The sequence below is a fragment of the Engystomops pustulosus genome, chromosome 8 (assembly GCF_040894005.1).
Source record: "Engystomops pustulosus chromosome 8, aEngPut4.maternal, whole genome shotgun sequence".
In the NCBI taxonomy this organism is placed as follows: Eukaryota; Metazoa; Chordata; class Amphibia; order Anura; family Leptodactylidae; genus Engystomops; species Engystomops pustulosus.
The window spans coordinates 25,451,419-25,466,778 of record NC_092418.1 but is presented as its reverse complement, the minus strand read 5'-3'; the positions used below and the strand labels follow the sequence as shown (position 1 = coordinate 25,466,778).

At 42.7% G+C, this 15,360-nt stretch overlaps 1 protein-coding gene across 6 annotated transcripts in view; it reads left to right on the top strand.

Annotated features, from left to right (window-relative positions):
* Window positions 1–15,360, top strand: part of ELFN1 (extracellular leucine rich repeat and fibronectin type III domain containing 1) — a 363,238-nt gene that overhangs the window by 308,227 nt on the left and 39,651 nt on the right. For 5 of the 6 annotated variants that reach the window (XM_072120369.1, XM_072120367.1, XM_072120366.1 and 2 more), the window contains one exon: window positions 4,007–4,086. The exons of the other annotated variant lie outside the window; for it this stretch is intronic. The gene's annotated coding sequence lies outside the window, so the exon portion shown is untranslated. The remainder of the gene's footprint in view (window positions 1–4,006; window positions 4,087–15,360) is intronic. 6 annotated transcript variants of the gene reach the window in all.

The window sequence follows — 15,360 nt, the reverse complement described above, 5'->3', positions numbered from 1 at the left end:
CAAGCAGTGGGTAGTGAAAGTATTTAGACCCCTTTAAATTGCCACTCTTTCATTGCAGCCAATTGGTAACATCAAAGTTCATTTTTTTGATCATTAATATATACTCTACACCCCATCTTAACAGGAAAAACATAAATGTAGATATTTTTGCTATATATATATATATATATATATATATCTAAATATATCACATATGACATCACAAGGTCATAAATGTTCAAACCCTATGCTGTGACACTCATATTTAAGCACATGCTGTCCATTTCCACTTCTGATCCTCCTTGAGATAGTTCTAGTACTTCATTGGCATCCAGCTGTATTTAATTAAACTGATTGGAGTTAATTGGGAAAGCCACACACCAGTCTATATAAGACCCCACAGCTCACAGTGAATGTCAGAGCAAATGAGAATCACGAGGTCTTAGGAAATGCCCAAGGAGCTCAGAGACAGAATTGTGGCACGGCACAGATATATGCAAGGTTACGAAAGAACTTCTGCGACACTAAAGGTTCCTAAGAGAGCCTCTTCTATGGATCCTTCCTCAGCTAGAGGCCACCATGCAAGAGATTTTTACCACAAAGCATGACTGTCCATGATCATCTAAACCTCAAAGGTGCTTAAATATTCTAGTAAAAAATTAGGGGACAGGCATAAATGCTGAACCCTATTGTACTCCATGAAGATTAAATATCTGGTCCCTCATTCAGCTCCGGATACTTCAGAACACCTCCTTGTCGACCAAGTCAACTACGACTTCGTTATTTACACCCTATCCCAGTGATTGCGATCCTTTTAGAGACTGAGTGCCAAACTACAACTAAAACCCGCTTCCCTCCAGATTCTCCTGAACTGAAAGAATTGCTTGGCCTGGAGAGAGGGCTCCAATGGAAATACAGGTGGTCTCCTACTTAAGGAAACCCGACTTACAGACGACCCCTAGTTACAGACGGACATCTCTGCCCCCTGTGACCTTTGGTGAAGCCCTCTGAATGCTTCATTATAGTCCCAGACTGCAATGATCAGCTGTAAGGTCTCTGTAATGAAGCTTTATTGATAATCCTTGGTCCCATTAGAGCAAAACATTTTGAAACTCCAATTGTCACTGGGGCAAAAAAAAAAATTGTCTGGATCTACAATTATAAAATATACAGTTACGACTTGCATACAAATTCAACTTAAGAACAAACCTATGGAACCTATCTTATATGTAACCCGGGGACTGCCGGCGCTCATTTCTGCATTCCCAATCAGTCAAGGAGGTATTGCCTTAATATGGCGATAAACGCTGCATGTCCTGAGCTGCCACAGTAAGAAGGAGGAGGCCTTGAGTCTTGTTGGGTAAACTGATGTGCAGTGGTGACAGTCTGGGTGCTGAAAGGCTCACCACCAATGCCCTATCCTATCCACTTCTCCAACCATGGTCATGCTAACGTCTCGCTAGGCCTTTCCTGTGTCCTTGCGAGAACCCTACAAGAAGACACATTGGGGGTCATTTACTAAGGGCCTGATTCGCGTTTTCCCGACGTGTTACCCGAATATTTCCGATTTGCGCCGATTTTCCCTGTATTGCCCCTGGATTTTGGCGCACGCGATCGGATTTTGGTGCATCGGCGCTGGCATGCACGCAACGGAAATCGGGGGGCGGGGCCGAACGAAAACCCGACAGATACGGAAAAACCGCCACATTTAAAAAACAAAAAGTTTCGCGGAGCTTGCACTTACCCTCACCAGGAATAGGCCGGTGAACTTGAGTGCATTTCAGCGGACTTCAGCGCAGCACCACCTGGTGGACGTCGGAGGAACTACCTTAGTGAATCCCGTCTGGACCCAAATCCACCGCAGAGAACGCGCCACTGGATCGTGAATGGGCCAGGTAAGTAAATCTGCCCCATTGTTATTGGGAGGAAGGAAAGAAGTTCTCCTACTCCATGGCACCTACAAAGTCCCATAGACAACCCCATTACATTCCTTGCCGGACTCGCTACTCATAACCCCTCCCCTCCCATTCCTCCATTAGACAAGGCTTTGAGAAGGGAAGCAAGAATGAAAAGAGAAACCAATATTGGAAGATATTTTATTTCAAAGGCGACGGCACTTCCATTATGCAGATGAGTCTCATAAGAAGTTTAAACGTCTGGAAACCTCATATCCCTTTATTTCATTAACATAAATACAAGACAGAGTTAATAAGACAGAATAAGGCAATTCGGGCCGTTAGAAAAGCTAGCAATGTCATTTAACAAGATGGGTGATTACTTACAGGGAACATTAGGACGGGTGAATAGGAAGACCATGTGGTGAGTCCATAGAAGCGGCCACTGTGCTTACAGATCAGCTATGTACATTATATGGGATTTCATTTTCTAATCTCTTACCATTACGGGATCGGCAGTCTTTTATTCACAAGACATTATGGCGGCCTTCCAAAGAATCTTTATTGTTTGGTATCAATTGGCAGTCATGCCATAAGGGAATGTGACTCAATAAGTCATAATAGGCTATTTCTTATCTGGTTCTTATCAACAGGAATGTTCACGTGGAATTTTTTTCATGGAACTTTTCTATGGGGCACATTTTCCCCTATTTACAGAAGGGATTTTATCATCAACGGACTAAAATTAAAAAAGGATGTCAAGTGTTTATGTAGTTTCAATAAGCTAACACCTATGGTGACCATACAAAGATTGACCCTACTAAAAGGGGGCATATATCTGCATGCCGGCCCGACCAGCTCTAAACCGCAGAATGTATCCCAGGTTCAACCCTGAATTCCTGCCATGGATGTGGATGACATTTTCCCAGTTGTTGAAATTAACCAATCACAATACAGCTTTTACTTTCAATTGTGAGAATTGGAAACGTAAAGTGCCCGGTAGTTGTTTGCTAGGAGCAACCCGGTATTTTTTTTTTCAAAAGTATATTGTTTGCTAATATACTTATTAATTTTTGCTAATATTTGCTCATTTTTAAACTTTCACAACCTGGATTTGTAGCTTATGTGAATAACCTTGACCAGAAAATTTAAATAAGCCATTTAAATCTATTGAGACCCGATTAAAGTAGTTTTCCAGGATTAAAAAAATTGCTGCCCTATCTCTATATAAGATTATTAGGGGTCCGATAAGCAGCACTCCCTCGGAAGAGCTACTTGACACAGTTGGGAAACTCCAGTCAGCACTTTTAATTCCCAGAACTTTGACACCACATTCATCAGTCCCATTAAAATAATTAGGACTGAGCTGCAATTCCAAAAACAGCCACTATACAATGTACGGCACTAAGCTAAGTGATCAGTGAAAACAATGCTCCTGGCTGTAAACCGACAGTGATCTGATATCAAGGAACTGTGGAAAACCCCTTTAAAGGAAACGTGGTTGTCACTGATATAGGGCACTGTGGGTGCTTTGTACACTGACTGCAAATACAATTGGGCAAATTAACTTACCAGGTCTTGTCGCGATCCCCGATTCGGATGGTCCGACGAAGATGAAGTCCAGCACGAGTTCCTGCATCCTTCGCTTCCCCGCCAAGGTCCGCTGGAGTTCACCATCTTCTTCCCGGGACTTGTAAGTGCGTGTCTTGCGTCACAATTCAAAATGTTAAATCCCGCATGTAGTCCGAATCCGTCCGGTTGTCCAACGGTCCGCCCCCCCCCCCCATTTGTGTTGCGTGCAAGCCGATGCGCCAAAATCCGATCGTGTGCGCCAAATGCAGCGCAAAATGGAAATCGCCGGGAAACCCAACGAAAATGCACTCTGCGGCCCCTTAGTAAATGAGCCCCAGTATATCCAATTATCATTGCATACTGTATGTCCTAGTGGTGGTTTTAGGATTTTTTTTAGGGTTTTAGCTTGTCAATGGTTTTGTAATCCCTGTATTTAATTGGTTTCATGAAAAATTTGTCACCAAATTCCAGCCTACATAAGGTTAGACAGATATATTTGGTATATAATATGTATATTTAAGATAAAGTAACTTTAGTAACAGAACTTTCTGTTTTTCTAGATCTGAAGACTAAAAAAAGCTAAAACCAGGGAAACAAATTGCTGTGAAAAATTACGAAATCGGATTCTTATGGTCAAATTGTAAGTATTCAATATTATGTAATACTTGGGTCATGACTACCACCTCTCATACCACCATATGATATCAGATTTGGAAAACCATGTTCTAAATGTTTATAACCAGGACAAGCATCTTTTTGGTATTTCTTTTAAGAGGACTTTATATCATGGCACCTTAGAAGAGAGAAACCCTCAAAGTAGTCCTCAGAGAACACCCTTGATTGATGTCTGGTGGTGGCACTGGAGAGTAATTGCTCGGAGAGGCTTAGAATGTGGTGCTATTCTACAATGATGACCTTCAACAAAGCAAGAAGTGCTACGTTGATCGTCGCACCCCAGGATGGGGAATAAATATTATAGGGGGGTCCTACTTCTGAGGCACCTTGTAATCATGACAACTCCATGTGTAGGGATAAGTGTTGGACATGCTCTGCCCTTACTTAATTCACTTTGTGGGACCGTTGGAAATCACCACCGGAAGTCCATGAGAAGGGAATCGAGCACGCACACCACTTATCTGTCTGATGACCTTTTGGGTTGCATTCACAAGTTGCTGCAGCTCAACGACATCTCACCGACATCATAATCCATTTTGAGCGGGTGTTAGGAGCATCTCAACAACATCATAATCCATTGTGAGCGGGTGTTAGGAGCATCTCAACAACATCATAATCCATTGTGAGCGGGTGTTACAAGCAGTTTTTTAAGTCATTAACTGAACGGGTGAATGTGACATTGAAGGGGAAACCTGATCAATAAATGTAATTCACCTGTTCAAGTCTCACCTGTAGAATTAAGAAATTGTTCCTGAAAACCACCTCAAAACTGATTATGATTCAGTTTTAAACAGCAACGTGTGAACGCACCATTTGGGTTTTAAGCAGGTCCCCAGCAATCAGACACTTATCTTAAATGTGGTGGATACATAATAAATGTCTAGAGAAAGTCTTATAACTCTCATCAACAGTCCTTAATATGTCGTGGTGACCCTACTTTATGATGATGAATGATCATTAACTCCTTAACGAACCTTGATGTACCTGTTGAGGGTGCATGTAGAGGACCCTTGTGCTGACCTTTAATCTATTAGTTGCTGCAGTCTAACACCATCACCACCATGTTGGCACTGATTGGCATATCCCCAGGTCTGTGCTGTAACCAATGGCTCATCTATAGGGGATATATATATAATTGCTGGGGGTGGGGTGACATCTAGAACCCCTGGTGATTGTGAGGTCAGCGGTAGTGATGAGTAGATCAGTGTATTCTGGTCCCAACTCGAAACCCCTGGCGGCATTTAAAGAGTTAATGCCCCTATATTGGTGGAAGTGCTGATCACAGACATTTAAGAAGCGGGAAGGGGGGGTTAGCCAAAACCTGACCTGACTTGTGGTAGGTTCCGAGGAACCCGAATCGGCAAGGTTTGTCACGGACCTGAACTTTGCGGTTTTGGTCCACTCAACACTAGTCAGAGTACCACAAGTATTCCATGTGAAAATTGCAACAAAATACTCGGCCAGCACTCTATTCACTTTTATGAAATTCACATCACCGCCATCCCATAAGTCCTTGGCCAAGTATGCGCACCTCCACTCCATTCTCATGATTTCAAAGGGTTCAAGTAGTATTTAGCAATTTTCACCATTATGAAAAGGCCGAGGTGAATCCATCCAATTTACAAACCTATACTTTTCCATAAGCTGTCTATATGTTTTCTTTTCTTCTACTCGAGTCGCCTGGTTTGCCTCCATGCGTTTCCCCCCGGTTCCCCCAGCTGTACGCGGATGATAGTTGTTTATCATTAGGAGGATGAATAGAGACATAACTTGTAATTTTCATCCATTTCCAACTTTTTCCCTGCCGGTGTTAAGCGATGAAAGGTCAGCGGCATCAATCAGGTCTTATCAGCTCAACTACATCCAGACTATTCCACGCACAAGTAGAAAGAAATATCTGCCCCAAAGACGGCCTTTCAGTCTGAGCTTGTTTTTAAATGGATTAACCATGTTTACAGAGATTTCTCCGGCAAACACATCTAATGGAAGTAATTTAGCAGCAGTGACATCTCTGAGGGGAACAGAGGGGCAGGTGGCTGAGCCAATATTAAAACTGTTGCTCTTGTCCAAATAAGATATGAATTTTAAGTTTGCAATTTGTGGGTTTGGGTCTTAGCAGAGTTAGAAGTGTAAAGTTTCAGGAAGTTTTTCTTACCCTATTAGTATGGAATATTAAATAGTCACATAAATCTTTATTTCTTTGATTGAGTTTTGGCCCCAATTGGTTCCTCACCCATCATGGTCCATTTAAAACCCGAAGTGTGGTGGCACATGTGGTGTTTTGAACCTGTTTTTAGGCAATTTTTAAGCGGTCAAAAAACGCATACGTTTCCAAAAAAAACATGTGTTTTTTAATGGACTGCTTAAAAACGGCCTAAAAACGGGTTCAAAACACCACGTGTGCCACCACCCTAAGAGAGTAAAACCTTTGGGTCTCCTCTGGTACTATCACAGGGTATGCACATTAGACATTCGTAGACTAAAGAGGACCTTCCACCATGGACCATTCAAAATCTTATGGTAGTGGGACCATTGAGCCCCCTCAGATGCTATCACTGGCCATGGATATTAGAAATTGGTAAACTAAAGACGACCTTTCACCATGGACATTTCAAAACCCTATAAGGGGAACCATTGCTTCAACTCAAGTACTAACATTGGCTATGCACATTACACATTGGTAAACTAAAGAGAACTTACCACCAATCACCATGGACCATTCAAAATCTGATGGCAGTGGGACCATTAAGCCTCCTCAGATGCTATCACTGGCCATGCAAATTAGACATTGGTAGACTAAAGACGACTTACCACCATGGACGATTCAAAATCCTATGGCAGGGAAAACATTGGTACTATCACTGTCATACACATTAGATGTTGGTAGACTAAAGAGGACCTACCACTGTTGATCCCAACATTGCCTTTATCGGTTTGCCAGTTAGCAGTCTATAATTGGTCAATTTACTACAGAGTTTGGGGATGTATTTGTTAAGATGGGTCTAAAACACTAGGGTGCTGGAGTTAGGTGCACCAAACTTGGCAGCAGCTCATGTACCATGACAGCATATCTACTGCAGCTAGGGTCTAGCTATGCCAATTTTGGCATCACTGTAATAAAACAATTAGGGGAGGCCATACCCCTTTCAAAAAGTCCCTTGTACTGTCTAGGATAAACTGAGAACAGGCATACAAAAATGTCTGGGGTGTAGATGTCGAGACATAACTAAAGGGTCGGGGGTCCCAATCCAAAATTTTATACTATAATGTATTATCCTTATATGAGGATGAGACATCTTAAGGGACCCTTAAGGCTCTTGGACCCAAGTGCAGTTGCAACCTTTAACTACTTACATCTCAGTCACTCGAAATAAAAGAAAGACTCAAGACGATGTAAAAACTCTCCTCGGACACGACGCAAGGGTCAGTGGCTTCTCGAGACATAATGCTGAGATGGTTGAAAGTGCCTTATAGTAATAAACTTAAATGACTGTTAACAGCCTTGGTAAATCACCAGCAAGGACATTATACTTAAATATATTCATCCATCACCATAAATCGGGACAGTCAGCTGTTTTCCTGGTCAATTTATGTCGAGTTTTAATCAGTGTATTTTTCATGTTCCCGGTAATATACATAACGCTAGATATAGGATGGACGGAATAGCTGATTTATGTTGAAATCTGCTTATTTTAGTTCTGCAAACCTCATTGTGTGATGTCATGAGCACAGTCAGGTCCTATTTTAGAGGCGTAGCAGGACCTCAACTATAATCTATTATATATAGTACTGTACATCTTGGGAAACCTTATGGATCTCCTAAGGTTCCTTGGCTCTGTGGTAGCTGCAGCCTCTGATCCAACTGTAGTTAGACCATTACAACTTTCCCAAATGGACATGTATCATGTTGTACCTTCGGAGAGATACTTACATGGGTCTTTGGATCTTCCATTTTTGTAGGTCATACCTAGAATTTTCCATAAGGTTCCCATCATCATCAGTTCTATAATGTGTGTACCACATCGATGTATACATTAGAGAGGCAACCTAAGTGGTTTCAATGGACAGATTGGTTCTATTCTTGGATGGTCTTATGGTCATTGTAAATGGCTGGTGAGAGTCTTCTCATCAAAAATGTGCACTAGTCATGACAGGAATCTTCTAGTGTCAAGGAGCACCTGGAAGCTGCCCAATTTGTATCATTGATGTAGGTTTCCTTTCTTCTGTATATACCCCTGGAACAATTGCTTCCATTAAGTTGGGACAAATGCCCTATACAGATTGTTTAGTAGCAATATCCCAACTTTACAACTTCATTACACATCCATTGATGACCAATCCGTCCTTAGAATACTCTACAGAAAGGTCGCCAACTGGAGATATAAACCTACTGGGATTTTAAGTTCTTCACGCTTAAAGGATACCAACCACCATAAGGAAGGATTGTAAACCCAGCACACTGACATACTGGTGCGTGCCCCCTCTGGAAGGATTTGCTCTTCTTTAAGCTCCATTAACACCTATGGAGCCAGGGGCCCCTGATGCTCATTTGTATAATGTTTTAAGGCTTTTTATTTTAAATCCAGGCCATAATAAGCTTAAAAAAGATCAGATCAGAGGGGACACGCACCAGTATGTCAGTATGCTTGATTTACAATCCTTCATCCTGGTGGTATATGTCGTTTAAGCCTCAGAAGAGCAACTGGCAATAATAGCAGTCTAATTGGGTCATACATCAACCAAAGTGACCTTGTTGCTTTTACCCACGGTAATGACAATGGACCCCTGGAAACTGGCATTTGGCCATGAGCCCAACTAGCCCTGTTAAAGGCAAGAAGATCATACAGGCTTAGCTGAAAGCTAGTACTTATCCCCAACCCCAACTACTGTACATAGCAGATTTCGATCTATAAATAGTAGAGTTTCCTTGGAATTTTTGAGTGTTATTAAGTTCATCCTCTCCAAACAATATCATCTTCGGGTTCCCGTGTTCATATCTTATGTTAATGTTCTTCATTAATCATTCTGTACTCCCTCCCCACTGCTAGCCACTAAATATTGTCGGCTCTAAACTATCTAAGTGTTCACTGCTGAGAAAAATCTATTTCAGCAGAGATACAGAAATACATATTAAATGTAACTCAATAAAACAAAAAAAAATATAAACATTTAAGTTTTTACCCCACAGATAATCTTGGATGGTATAATCACGCCTCAAGCGTTCTCCACCCCTGTGGGCTCAGGTACCCTACAGGGTTTAATAATTCCATACAAAAAAAAAAAGCTTGAAAAAGGCTTCTTGGAGCCGAAACGTTGCTGCAGTACCTTGTTGTACTTCTGAATATGGAATAAAGCATTTTCACTTTCTGCACCTAACTATTGACGCCCTGGAGTGCTGCTTAATTCTCGTGTATTAGATAGATAGATAGATAGATAGATAGATAGATATTAGATAGATGGATAGATAGATATGAGATAGATAGATATGAGATGAGAAAGGAAGGCTATTCTCTTGGAGAACCCCTGGCATTTTAGTTGGTAGAGCCCCTCCATCTTGTGCCCTTGTCCCCTCGCTAGGCACTGGGTAGTCGTATGATCTATGTTGTCTACATGATGGCAGGTGATGGACATTCCTCCGCCCCTCTATACATGACTCATACAGGAATGTTGGTATTATGAGTCGAGGCCGGATATCAAAGGGCAGCAGTACACGGAGCATTGTGAGCTCGGTGAATGTTATCAGTCCGCGCTATAGTAGAGGACCATGCGCTTCTTGTTCTCCGGCTTTCATAGCCCGTTGTGGTCCCGCCTGAGAGCGGTGGCATCTTCAGGCGCCTTTGTTTGTCTAGTGGCTTCAGATCGGTGTTTACAGCTCACCTCCTCTCCCTCCAGAATGGAGCCGTGACATTTTGGAGCAGTTCATCATTCTAAGCCCCTGAAAAGAAGCTTTTTGTCAATCAAAGCCGATGTTTTACAATGTTTCTCTGTCGTGTCAGGGAGATACAGGCAGAACATGTTACACGTTCTATTATTTGTTGCCCGCAGCACAGCTTTGTCCTGGGATTCTGATGGGACTCCATTCACTCCGACGCCTCTTACCAGCAAGCCTCCTGTCTTACAGTGTACCCTCATGGTCAAAATCGTTATCTCATTCTTCGAAAGAAGAACAGAACTAGCAGGGCAGAGGATGAGTTGGAGAAACTATTTTATATGCCTCCAGGAATGGACATAAGATGCTTTTGTTAAATATATTCTCATTATAGGATCTATATAACTCCCTGATTTCGGTTTCACTGATCGGACCCATTGGGTCTTTTAACGATCAAAGTAGGATTCATTAGAATTAAAGTGGCTATAGATCTTATGTCCATTTTATGGACCGTGTGTTGGCATGTGAAACCAGATTTTAAAGGGAACCTGTCACCAGGGACTTCATTTTCACTAAAACCAGGTTGCAGAAGCACATCACACCTGCAGTGCAAATATTTCTTTCTGCTTTCTCTAAGCATTTGTATTACAATATAATTTTGTGTTATAACTTACCTTGCATCCTGTCAGAATCCTCTGTCCAGCCCCAGAGGTTGGGCTTTGGTTTGGATGCATTTCAAAAAACAACATGTGCTTTGTCTGTGCTCCTGTACAGCTCCTCCCTCCTGCTCCTTCACAGAAGTCACAGGCTGGTGAGCTGACATCAGTGGGAGAGGAAGAAGCTGTACAGGAGCACTCAGGTGGGGGCTGAGAGCTGACTAGTCACATGTTGTATTTTGAAATGCATTTTCTCTTAATTCCATCTTGCTAGCAGGATCACAGATCACTGAGGTTTCAGATTGATCACTGAGGTTTCAAATTGATTGACCACCTTAGGATTTTGCTTTTTTTTATAGGCAAATTAAGTAAATTTCAACAATTTTCGCTACATTTGCTTGTCACTAAAGTTTAGTATTGAAGGGGATTTACTGTCCCACTCACAACACAATTTCTCCATCTTTGCCATCCAGTTTCTCCCAACTTCCTAAGTCTTCTTACCCGGCATGTCTAAATGTGTTTATCCAATCACGTTACAATAACAGAGGATTCGTTTCCACTGATGGCAGGGGGGCCAGACCCTATAGTGCAGGGACAGTGAACCTTTTAGAGTCCAAGTGGCCAAACTACAACAATTCCCCCCCCACACCCCCACAATGCCAACATGACGTGTAAGAAGTAACTTATTGCTTCCTGCTCTGTCACAGCTTTTTATCATATTGGCGTCCTGAGGAGACCAATACAGTAGAAAGCAGGAGTTGAAATTCGGAATATGATTGTATCTTCTCCAGGGTACACTGAACAGAATGAATTGCAGGGTCCAGGGCAGGAGCTCCAATGATCTCCCAGCTCTATCCACACCTTATCCCTCCTCCTGTAGTCCCAGGCAACCATGGATGTGCACATTCTAGACCAGTGGTGGCGAACCTATGGCACGGGTGCCAGATGTGGCACTCAAGGCCCTCTCTGTGGGCACGGGTGCCATTGCCCCAATTTCACCAAACAGGACCAAATCCACCAAATCTTCCTGTAGTCTCAAGCAACTTAAAAGATGCTGCTCTCAGCGCTATTTTAAAGTGACATTTCATTGGCTGTTTAGAACAGGAAAAGTGAGAAGGTGCTGACAGAACTGCATTGTCTTTGGAGGTCCTCCTGCTGGACCCACCATTATTCCTGGAGAGAAGCTACAATGAAGGTCTGAATTTTCCCTCCTTCTTTCAACTGTATTGGTGGCCTCAGTGGGCTAATACAATTGAATGATGTTGAAGAACAGGTAGCAATAAGTTACTGCTTAAAATGCCATGTTGGCACTTCATGGTAAATAAGTGGATACTGGTTGTAGTTTGGGCACTCGGTCTCTAAAAGGTTCGCCATCGCTGTTCTAGACTACTCTGACTGCAGAAGGTGGCCTTGTCCTGTCTGGTGAACGCTGTGCTGGAGTGATGGCCTGAGTGCCAACAGAAAGGACCTCTGAGAGCTACCCCTAGTACCCACACCAGCGGTTCACCACCACGATGGTGGTTAGATACCCAGCCCTAGCCCTCCATTGCACTGAGCATAAGTAGCTGCCTGTACAATGTTACTGTCTGCAGAACTAAAAACTCCCAGCATTCCTTGCAAGATCACTGCACCATTTTAACCCTGAGAATTTTATTCTTGATAGTATAAGTTTCCAAAAGTCAATTGTATGTTTATTGTTCCCCCCACATCATAAGAAGCCAACAAAACTGTAAGTTGTAAAAGTCAGCTGAATTGTGAGTACAGCTCTGCAGCATAATACAAATGATAACTCGGGATCACTACAAGTTTATATACAAAATTGCCATTTTGCTCACCACTTTATACCTTCAATATGGTATCATTTCTTCTAGGTATACTTGCCGATAAGTTTTTTTTTTTAAAGGACACCTACCTTCAGGATCAAGGATTGTAAACCAAGTACACTTACATGCTGGTTGTGTCACCTCTGGCAGAATCTGTTCTTCTTTTAGCTAAATTTTCCCTTATTTTTACAAAAAAAATGGCTTTAAAAATTATGTAAATGAGCCTGAGGGGCTCCAGGCTCTGTAGATGTTAACGGAACCTAAAGCCTCTCAGGCTTATTTGCATAATTTTTAAAGCTTTTTGGAAAAATCTAGGGCATAAGAAGTTAAAAGAATTGTGGATCCTGCCAGAGGGGACACAACCAGCATGTAAGTGTACTTGGTTTCCAATCCTTCATCCTGGTGGTAGATTTCTTTTAAGGAACTTGACAGGAAGGCTGTTCCAAACATCTTGGAGAAGCTATCACTGATCTCCTATGGATATAGCTTTACTAAAATCCTTTTGCCTTATCATCAGACTGATCTTCGAGGGTCATACCATTCCTTCCAGGCCTCCGTGTTCTCGTTACGCTGAAAATAGTTCTCTATGGCATCGGCTGGATGTTTGGGATCATTCTCCTGTTGCAGAATACTAAGCACTTATTGATTCTTTTAGCATTTTTGAGTTTTGTAGAATTTTCCCTACATGCCTCAACCTTACATGAGCTGCCACGTCCAATGGAATCCCCTGATTCTATGGGAAACGAATGCAATTTGTACTATATATAAACAGCCCCGATTGTCGATAGATACAATGTAACGACACAGATTCCTACATAGTAAAATCGATGCTGGGGATTATGAGAGCAGCCGCTTACATACAAATAACATGTAAGTGAGGTTGTCCAGGAACATGTTGGGCTAATTGGACGAGATAAGGCGCACCCCTGTGATTAATTGTTCTGCACTCGGAGTCATATTGATTTGTGTGAGTTCATATTTCTCTTTTCCGGTAAAATTATAGAAAAATCAATGAATTTTAAGTTACAAAAACATAGGGGCTCATTTACTAAGGGTCCGTCAGACGCAATTTCGTCGGATTTCCCAACGATTTCCGTTTTGCGCCGAATTGCCCCAGGATTTTGGCGCACGCGATTGGATTTTGGCGCATCGGCGCCCAGCATGCACGCGACAAAAATCGGCGGGCAACCCTGAGAATTTTATTCTTGCTGTTATACATTTCCAAAAACATAGGGGCTCATTTACTAAGGGTCCGTCAGACGCATTTTCGTCTGATTTCCCGACGATTTCCGTTTTGCGCAGAAGTGCCTCGGGATTTTGGGCCACGCAAAAGGATTTTGACGCAGGCTTGCACGTGACAGAAACGGGGGGGGGGGGGGGTGTGGCCGTCAGACAACTCGATGGATTCTGACAAACCGCGGAATTTAAAAAGGGAATTGTGTCGCAAAATCAGCACTCACATGCACCGGGAAGAAGAAGGTGAACTCCGGCGGACCTCAGCGAGAAAGCGACAGATGCAGGAACATGGGCGCACGAGCTTAGTGTATCGTGGCAGACCCGAATCCTCGTCGGACAACGCACCACGGGATCGCGACAGGACCGGGTAAGTAAATCTGCCCCATAATTTTCACATAAACAGAATATAGTGAATGAACCCGCCCCCCACTTGATGGATATCATATCCTATTATTTGGCCAATCATTGACAGGCCAGGTTTTTGTAGATTATCGTTGTTGTTTTTTATGCCGTTTTTCAGTGTCTGGCGGTGAATGCGTTACTTGGCCGCGATACAAAAATGCAAAAAGCGAATTCATCAGAAGATCCGGCGCGGTATCAGCAGACAGGCAGTTCTCCCTGCAACCATTCATGTCTCACATTATGTACCTGCAAATTTCTTCTGACAAACGGGTCCCACGGGAGCGAGTCCCTGACGTGGCAGCGGCCATCTTGGGCTCTGAACTGCGCAATGTAGTACCCTGCAGTTTGCAGCTGTCTCAGTCAATGGCGAACAACACGAACCAGTCCAGACACGAGTCTTTATGTAACGCGAAGGAAGAAAAGGCCAATAAAGGAACTCAACACAAATAGGAGATGACAGAATGACTCAGAGGGGAAGGGTTTTTATATTTTTTTCGAGCAGCGGGTTTACCTTTTCGAGCAGAAAGTGAGTAATTCTGTCAGAAGCTCCCAGGGAGGAAGATTTATGGATCCTGCCACTGATATAATAGCATGAATATGTCATTTCTAATTTTTACTGTTCTAAATTGACTATCACATGGATGGAGTATTTTACATCAAGCACCGTTTCACGCCCTGGAACAGGATACGTTCTTCTTATATGTTCACATGGGTTAGTTTTAGAGAAAATCGCCTTTGAAAATGATGCAAATGAGCCTCAGGGGCTTCTGACTATGTCACAGAAGCCCCTTCTGGCCCCGCTTTCTGCTAATAATGCACAGCTCTGTACAACGTTACTGCCCATCTCTTTCCCTTCACTCCCCAGCCAAAGAGCAGGTGATGCCAGACAAAGCAAGCAGGAGCTTCTGTGACATAGACTGGAGCCCCTGAGGCTCCTTTGCATAATTTTCAAAGATTATTTTTTCAAAAACTAGGCCATTAGAAGATAAAGGGAGAATGGATCTTGTTTCAGGGGACACCAGTGTGCTTGTTCTACAGTACTACATCTATGCGGCAGATTTCCTTTAAAGGGGATGTCCATTAAAAACAAACACATGTTTCACTTTTAATTACAATAGAAATCCAACCCCGACTAGTGCCAAGAACTGGGGTCACAAGTCCTTCTCTGCCCCAAGAATTTTCTTTGTCCCCCTGACTTTAAAGGGGTTGCCCTCTCTCAGCAAATAATTGATATTATTTGTGTAATGAAAGGT